Raw genomic sequence first — 6595 nt, 5'->3', positions numbered from 1 at the left:
TGTAAATAATTTACTTTTCTTTTTTTATTGAAAAACATGGTGGCATTATGACAAAAACTGGCACTCAAAGGGTTTAATCTTTGATCAGTTAATGAATATTTGATATCAATAGTTTGGTCAGTTGTAGGTGAAAAAATAACTCAATGAAAGTAGAACAAAATATTGATGTATATGTGTTATAGCTACTGTATGAAAAGCTCATTTTTTGAGTGAGTGAGTGTGACTAAATTAAAATAATCCCTAAGGGTTAAGGGGTTTGGAGTGAGAAGAAGAGATTCTTGAATGATTCTGATAACCCGAGAAAGTCCCTGATGAGGATCTCTGGCACCAATGGCCAGGGGGGCAAGATCACTGGTTTATGCTGGTTTAATTCTGAGGGAAAAACCCCAATAAAACAGAGCTAAAAAAATGTGTGATTCATGTTAGAATGAAAATAACTCTTAAAAAAGTCAGATAAACATTAAAAATATTATCTTTATTATTGCAACAAGGAATATGACCATTGAAAGCAATGATCATCTTTGTGATCTTTTTCAGATAAAAGTTAGTTTTGCTGAAAGACACAGGTCTGTGGTAGTTTTTGGTATGTTATCCTTGGTGATGACTCAATTACAACTAAGAATGGCCTCTTTTATATTCAACTAACTCAGGCTAAATTAAAATTTGCACAGACTCTGTATGTGTTATTGTAACACCAAGATGGTGGTGTGTGGACTGTGTGGGTGGCTACAATGGGGAAATGCCAGTAATCTAAGGGTAATAGCTCGCAGCAACATACTGAAAAAAAAAAAAAAAAAAGAACTATGAACTAGTTCATTTTTGGAACTGTGTACTTAGTTCCAAATTTTTGAATTATGAACTATGAACTGAACCAGTTCATTTTAAAATCTGTGAACTGAACTTTGAAGTAGTTCATGTAGAAAATGAACTTTCCCAACACTGCCAATGGCAAGGTTTAACCCTCTCAGACAGCCCCAAAATGTCATCAGACCTAGTTGGGTAGATCATTATTGACAGGTTAGAACAATGAGTAGGCAGATTAATGTTTGTTAATTGCATATTAAATAAGAATATAATAAATGCATGATTTATGGTAGAAGAACGGTTATGGCCCCAATGGTGAGCTGCTCATACATCTATTTTTATAGGTTACAACTGGTTTAGAGAAAAGTCAAAATAGCTAAAATTGAGTTTGAGTTATAATACTCTTGAGAAGACATGAGCAAACTCGTGGTTATCTATTCTGCAAATTTGTGTGTTTTTTTTTTTTTTTTTTCACTTAATAAAGATGTTTAAAATTTTTGGTTGTCTTGTTATGACTTTTTTAGCCAATGGGACATTATTTAAATGTGAAAGGATTTTCCGGTAGTTTTGAAGTTGGGTTGTCTAAGGTGCCTGGTGGTAGTACTGCCATTGGCCTCCAGTGATTACAGTGAGCGTCACGCCTGAGGAAGCTAGACATTATAGCGCCTCAGACAAGTACAGCTGCTCTGTGTAATTTATATATATATATATACATAATTATTATTAAGATTAATCAGTAATTTGTACAGACTCACATGCATGTAAATTTGCACACATATGTATGAGGTTAGAGGGGGAAAAAATCTCTTGGGACCACACTCCCCACACAAATGTAAGGGAAACCGTCCACAAACAGTTTTTAGTCAGATTTGTTGCTGTTTTATAACTTTCACTGTTTGGCAAAATCCTACTAGTGTTCCCACTGGAATGACTACTTATTTATTTATTTATTTATTAGGGCCCGAGCACCGAGTGATGCAAGGACCTAGTTGTATTTGCTAGGATTATTTTACCTATGCATTTGCCGTCATTGCATGGACTTTTGAGGCCCTTAACATTTCTGAATTCGCAAGAAACTTTGCACGTTCATCCAGTCCTGTGAAAATTTTGATATTTTGGGGTCTCCAACATGAAAATTCAGAATTGCAAAAATATTTATTTATTTATTACAAGTATTTTTATTTTTATTATGACTTGCTGTTCATGTTATTATATGTTGTCTTGTGTAGTTGCTGATGTCTTTTGTAGTTTGTGTTTTATAAGCTCTCAGTGCAAGACAAATTCCCTCCGTGGAAATAAAGGTTTCATTCATTCATAGCACCCCCTAACAGTTTTCAACGTTAAAGCCCCCTCCTTTGACTTTGTCATAGATTCATCAAATTTTGTGTGCAGGTGCAGCTTGGGGAGACCTACAAAAAAGTCTCTTGGGTCTACACTCTATCTCCAACAGGAAATCCGCCATTTTGAATAAATATGCAAAAAAGGGGCTGCTTTTGGCCCTTTCCAGGGGTCATATCTGGAGCACAGAGCTACATGAGACATGGATGATGAAAAGTTATTTGGGGTTTTCTCATTAGTTGAAAGGTGTGGCCATGGCAAGCCCTCAAATTTGCATATTTCTTTGGTAAACAGGAAGTAGTTTATAACTCAGCTGTGCATTGTCCAGTTGGACTCATATTGCTCAGGAATATTGATGGTCATGGCCTGCATCCATTCATATAGTCAGATTTTTTACAGATCATAGTGCCACCTATTGATGACAGGAAATGTCCATGTTTATGGTGCAAGCCACAGTTTAAAACAGTATCCAAGATATCCACTTCAAATTTGTGTCAGGAAGGACTAAAAAAGTGGATTTAGTTTTGTGAAAAATTGACTTTTCGTCAGAGGGCGTGGCCTCGACAGGGCAACAAAGTCAAGAGTCATCATTTTTTCTTGCCAGAAAAATCTTAGACCAATTTCATGTGCTTGATAACAGTCCAGGCCAGAACACAACCATGCTGGAAATTTTGAAAACTTGTACAGCGCCACCATCTGGCAACAGAAAGGCACTACTCCTGAATTTCACATCGCAGTACCTACATGGCTGGACAAATCATTCTGAAATTCACTCAGGCAGTTCCCACACATATACAATGGTCAAATGTCTACATTAAAAGGCGTGGCCATGGCGATTTTGTTTGCCATGAACAGGAAGTAGATTTTTAAAATGGTTAAAAGACATGGAGAGCAATGAAACTTGACCAAAAAAATCTCATCAGCATGCTGATTGATATTCATTTTGTAGGTGGGCGTGGCCTATTGGCTCAATGGCGTCCCAGAACATTTCAAAAATTCAGCCCCCCAGCAGGTTTAACCTAGGATTTTGAACATGTGTGGGCAGATGTGTCATGTCAGGATGCAACGAAAAAAAAATCCTCTTGAACACATATTTTGAGTCAAACAGGAAGTCTGCCATTTTGAATTTTTTGGTAAAACAAGCCATATTTTAGGAGTTGTATTTGAACAAACTAGTCTGAGGGCGTTCATCCAAACTACTTAATCTTTGGTGTAGAGCAAGAAGAGATGTGTTAAGTCCAAAGTTATTCAGGAATTTCTCATTTTAGTCAAAAGGCATGGCCATGGCGGCCCCTTAGATTGAAATGCTTCATCATGTGATAAAAGTGGCTGGTGCTCACTAAAAAATTTCCATTTATTACAAGATTGACCAAATCCTGCTGAAATTAGCCCAGGTACCTTCCTCAAGGTTGGTATTACTCAAATTTGAAGGTCAAGAGTCCTTACCTAAAATGGTGTGGCAGTGACAATTTTTCATTTACCATGTAACAGGAAGTAGAATTATCTAGTGCTTACAAAACTTGTAAAGCCATGAAACTTGGCAGAAAAACACCTAGTAGCAAAATGAGATGATTGGTAGGATGATTGTCGGTGGGCGTGGCTTTTTGGCTCAGTAACGCCCCTTACAGTAATTTGAAAATTCAGCCCCTGCAGCAGGATTATCTGAGGATTTTGAAAATTCTTGAGCTTATACATCATTTTAAGTTCTACAGAAAAAACCTTTTTGGACCCATGCCATAAAACAAACAGGAAGTCTGCCATTTTTATTTTTGTGGTCAAAAAGCAGCACATTTAGCATAATTATCACTACAGCCATTTTTACACAAAAGCTACCCTCTGAGAACAGAATCCCTTTTCTTCTTTGCTTTCTTTTTTAAGGTTTGGTGTTCAAAGGTCAATCAGATCCACTAATGTGCCTGAAACTGCTGTAGTGTGCATGCCAGGCCAGTAGGTGGCAGTGTGACAGACAGTGAAACACATGCATGCACACCTTTCCTTCCTCCTGGTGGTGTCAGCAGACAAACATGGCTGACACACAAATGTTTGTGTGGACAGATGAAGTCGGATTGCTTCCTAGTGACAGTCAACCTCAAAATAAATAGATATTTAAAAACTGGGAATATATAAACGTTGGCAGGAGGTGAGCAGCACAAACAAGCAGCACATTTTTGTGTGGTCTGTGCAGCACCAGGCCAAGATCAAGTCTCTGATGGACTACATGCAGAACATGGAGCAGAAGAAGAGACAGCTGGAGGAGAGCCAGGACGCTCTGACAGAGGAGCTCGCTAAGCTGCAGACTCACGGTTCGCACATTTATATTAACCATTAAAACATCTGAGCTCAAGTAAAAACAGGTTAACTTGAATGAATTTTCCTCTTTGTTTTTCATCAGAGAAAAGACACGAGATGTCAGGAGAGGAGAAGGAGAAGGAGGACGGGGACATAAAGGTGAGGAGGAAACACGTCACTGAGAATCTCTGTTACAGAAATGTGAAATAGCTGAATGTTTTTGTGTCTGTGTGGCACAGAAAACTCTGGAGGAGCAGCTGGAGAACCACAGAGAGGCTCACCACAAACAGCTGAGCCCACTGAGAGACCAGATCCAAGACCAGCAGAGGATGCTGGACCAGCTCACAGAGTAAGTCTGACTGTTTTAAATCAAACTACATTTTTATAGATGTTAGAGAGCACAGACATAAGAAGAAACACATGGCATGAGATATTTGAATCAAAGTCTGCAGTAAAATAAGTATATTAATTTAGACCAGTGTTACTGAAAACTGCTCAACAAAAGAGCCAAATTTTTGAAAAATGCCTTTGCAATAGCCACATTTAAAGTGGTGAAAAGTGGCAAAAATGGATTAAAGGAGACATAAATGATCAAAAGCAGAAAAAAAAATGGTATAAAGGTTCAAAATTGGAATAAAGTGGCAAAAACTGGGTGAAAAGTGTCGAAAAAGGAGTTACAGATAACAAAAATGATCAGAAAGCAGCAAAAAATGTGGTAAAAATACATAAAAGTAAGTAAAATGGTCAAAAAAGCTGCAAAAATGTGGTCAAAATAATGAAAAATGATTAAAATGGGCAAGAAGATGCAAAAATGAATGAAAAGTGACTAAAACGGCTAAAAGCAGCAAAAAAATTGGTGAACAGGCGAAAATAGGCATTAAATGGCAAAAACTATGTGAACAGTAGCAAAAATGGGTGAGAAGCAACAAAAAATGTGGTAAATTATTGGTGAAAAGTGACTAAATGGGCAAAATGATGCAAAGAGTGACAAAAATGTAAACAGTGTCATTTAATGTCAAAAAGCAGCTTAAATTGGGTGAAAAGTGGCCAAAAAAATGCCAAAAGGGGAAATAATTGCATATAGCAAAAAGCAGGATGAAAGTGGCAAAAACTACAAAACTGGCAAGAAGAGGAGGCACAAATGGACTAAAAGAGGCAAAAATGGATTAAAAGTGTCAAAAAAAGGAAAAAAAGGAGAAGAATTAGAAATAAGGGTAACGAAAAAACAGAAAAAATAAAGGTTGACATTAAAGCCTCCTGTAGAAGAGTGGGAACAAACTGATTAATGTGACTGATATGGATCATTCCTGAGGTGAAAGTTTTTTAAGGTTTTCTGGGGAAAAATATTTGAAATGAAGACATAAAAGAGCCACAAACCATCCCAATGAAGCCACACGTTGAGTTTTACTCATTTAGACTAATAACTGTCTGTGACCAGACTTGAACTGGAACAGGAATTTAGTCTAAACTGTCTAAACCAGGACTGAAATTTTGACTTCAAGTCCACAGAGACGAATGAAGCAGTAGAAAAATCAACAAACCTATTCATGTTTGATGTTTTTTAGATCTAGGATATTTCCACAGATTTGATTGGTTGTCACTGAACCACTTTATGCTGGTTTAAATGATCCTAAAGTTTTATTGTTTTTTCAAACCAAAGTAGTGACAGTCATTACGACTGTCTACTGTGTGTGATCCTCATGAGGAAGGATGTAAAATCCTCGTAACACTCCTCTTTACTGAGCCAGGAACTTTTAGCTGCATACGACTGTAGTCTGGCTTTACCCTGGCTCTAAAAGTCTACACACACCTGTTACATTAGTCTGGCTTTACCCTGGCTCTAAAAGTCTACACACACCTGTTACATTAGTCTGGCTTTACCCTGGCTCTAAAAGTCTACACACACCTGTTACATCATCATGTGAAGGTTCCCCACTTGGGGTCCAGACACCCCTAGGCGGGGGCGCCTAAAATGAACTTTTATTTATAGAGTCATGCTTGAAAATGTGATGTAAGAGGAAGTATTAGAGCCCTCTAAAAGGTCCAACAAAATAAAGAGGATCTGTACATTTCTTGGAAAAAGGTGACATTTAAAAATACATTTTTGAGATGATAAAGTCTTATTTTTTCAAGAACCTGAACTCAGAATTTTCTTGTTCAGAAG

This window comes from Cheilinus undulatus, linkage group 22 (assembly GCF_018320785.1).
Source record: "Cheilinus undulatus linkage group 22, ASM1832078v1, whole genome shotgun sequence".
NCBI lineage: Eukaryota > Metazoa > Chordata > Actinopteri > Labriformes > Labridae > Cheilinus > Cheilinus undulatus.
Note: the sequence above shows the minus strand (reverse complement) of the source record.